At 30.9% G+C, this 2,623-nt stretch overlaps 1 long non-coding RNA gene across 1 annotated transcript; it reads left to right on the top strand.

Annotated features, from left to right (window-relative positions):
* Nucleotides 1–956: 956 nt before the first annotated feature.
* LOC145162938 (uncharacterized) lies at nt 957–1,824 on the top strand. The gene is made up of 4 exons (XR_013739447.1): nt 957–1,069; nt 1,163–1,217; nt 1,562–1,672; nt 1,757–1,824. It is a non-coding gene; the product is annotated as an uncharacterized LOC145162938 (long non-coding RNA).
* The last annotated feature ends 799 nt before the right edge of the window (nt 1,825–2,623 follow it).

The following is a 2,623-nucleotide window of genomic DNA, read 5'->3' as shown; positions in this document are numbered from 1 at the left end:
ATTCATATGTTACACTGTCGTTTGTCGTTTGGTCACCTGATTACAGATTACAGTCTTTTATGTATAATTTTTTTTTGACTTTTAAATAAATGCAGATCAAGAAGGACAACAAAGATAATCAATCCTACAAAAGGTCGACTAGGACCGACATGGATATTTGTATCAACTAGGTGAGAATCAACTTTTATTCTAACTCTTCCATGTTTATTTATTAAAATGAAATTCATTTGTAACTTAAAAGTATAGTTTTGATGGTCTAAAAAAGATTTTCTTCCAGGCCACTTATTGCAAGGTAAAAAGGGCATTTTAGGAATAAGAAGACATTTAGGCAAGGTAAAAGTTGGCTAGTGTGACCATAAAAGCATTATATCATATTTTTTAAAGAAATGGGATAACATGTATCTTTTAAATATAGTTACTTCTTGCATTCGTCTATTTCTTGCAGCCCAACAACAAGTTTTGCAACAACCCTCGAAGGTGCCGTAAAATTTAAAAAACATAGCTTACCAAAATATTGACGAAAACCAGCAAAAATTTGGTAAAATAGTTAAGTAGTTGTCGTTAATTAAAAAAACACATCTTCCCATTTTTAGAAAATCTCAAATCATATGGTGACCATTTCACAACCAACTTGAAGCCCAATGACATGTTATTTAGGAGCCCATGTATTTTATTTCTTGGAGTCTATTATGAAGCAAAGAAAAAAGATTTATAAAAAAAAACTAAATATGATTATGTGTAATCTGAAACGGGCATTGCAAGAGGTTATTTAAGAAAATGTTTTAAACTTTCAAAATGAATTATCAATTCAATTTGTTTTTTCATTTTTTTATTTGCATCCAATGATGTTGACATACATGATGTTTACATTCCTCTCCCCTCTGATGTTATTGTTTAACTTTCTGAGGGGATCAAATTTTCATATCTTAGTTTTTTTTTTTCAAGAACTTATAACTAATTTTTTAAGTGTAATTAGTCTCGTCAGCATCTAGATTTGTTGCTCGAAAGCATCCCAACTATGTTTCAGAATAATAAAACAGTTGATCCAGCTTTTGTTGCCGGCGTGAAGGTACTATTTTTTTTTAAAAATAATCATTTTATTTAATTATTTATACCATAAATTTACGGTTTTTTTGATTACCATTGCTTCTATTTCAATAAGGGTGGTTTTTTGGCAATGAAGAATACTAGTGGAAAACTTTTGGTATTTTAATCAGGTAAGTTTTAGTGACTTTATTTTATCTTAAATCTTAATAATAATTATTGGAATGAATCAATTTTAATTTTGTGGTGAATTGTGATGTAATTTCGATGATTAATTTGTTGGCCTGCGATTAGATGGTGACAGTCTGTTCAATCCACCCAAGATACATATCATATTAGAACTTTATATACGGATAAATTTTTCAAATGAAATTAGTATCCGTTTGTCCCTTCTTTTTCCATAAAATTTCTATATGATTTAGGGTGTACTTCGATGCCAATTTTCAATTCAATTATTTGATTTTTTAGGGTTGAATATGAATCTTTAATAGAAGAAGACTAATCTTTCTTTAAACAGAGACCGAAGAAAATGGACGAAATGGTGAATGAGATCGAAAATAGGTGTTGGGAAGTAAGGGGTTAAATTGGAGTAATTGAAGAGGATGTTGAAGATGACAATCCTTCTGGAGTAATTAAACTCCATTTTTAATCGTGTTTTTTATTATTAGTCAATCAGTTGATGTATAAAGATTTGATGTGAAAATGTATTTAGGCAACCGTGGAGCAAGAAGAAGAGGCAGTGAGAGGGGAGTTTGTGAGATTTATACAACTTGACGATGGGAGTTTAAGAATCAAAATGAGTTTTTCATGTGGTAATTGCTTTGAATCTTTACGTAATAGCATTGGGTGTTTTTACAGATTGATGACTTGACATATGTAACACTCGTGTTTCTAGCCTAGGCATTAATATTAAGGTGATAGTCTAGGTTAACCTTTGTAACTCATTTTGAAGAAATGAAAAAAGAATTATGTGAATTCTATGTGTTTTATGTGTTTTATGCTTAATTACTAGGAGTTAATTAATTAAGAATAAAAATGAGCGTCGAAAATTTATATTAGATAAAGCCGATATATATTAAGAAAGTTGTAGTGGTCGTGACAAGGATTACGGATATATAAAGAATGCCGAAATCCGAGTTATAACGAAGAGGTTATGACCTGTTGAAGTTTCACAACAAAACCGGCTTGGTGTTGAATGTCGTAAAAAGTGAGTTTTTGATAAACTACTTTTTATCCTTAGTGATCTAAACGAAACTCGTAGTGCTCGTTAAACCGAGAGTAGGTATAAAAAGAACGTCCAAATCTGACTTCGTATGAGGAGTTATGATTTTTCGAAGTTTCAGCTTAACAGTAGACAGCTAAAAACTCGAATTTTAGATCGAGTAATTTTTAGCCGACATGACCTAAACGAGAATCTAAGGTCTCGTAAATAGTAGCACAATGGTGAAAAGTCTGACGAAAACGGAGGTCGGATGAAGAAGTTATGATTTTTTAACGGATTTCATGTCCCGGTCTGTTAAAAATAATAATATAAAAATTAAAGTCAAAATTAGCCGACGAAGTCTAAACGGAAGTTGTA

The sequence above is a fragment of the Lactuca virosa genome, chromosome 3 (assembly GCF_052849685.1).
Source record: "Lactuca virosa cultivar CGN04683 chromosome 3, Lactuca_virosa_CGN04683_v6, whole genome shotgun sequence".
In the NCBI taxonomy this organism is placed as follows: domain Eukaryota; kingdom Viridiplantae; phylum Streptophyta; class Magnoliopsida; order Asterales; family Asteraceae; genus Lactuca; species Lactuca virosa.
Note: the sequence above shows the minus strand (reverse complement) of the source record. Positions and strands in the feature narration are given on the sequence as shown.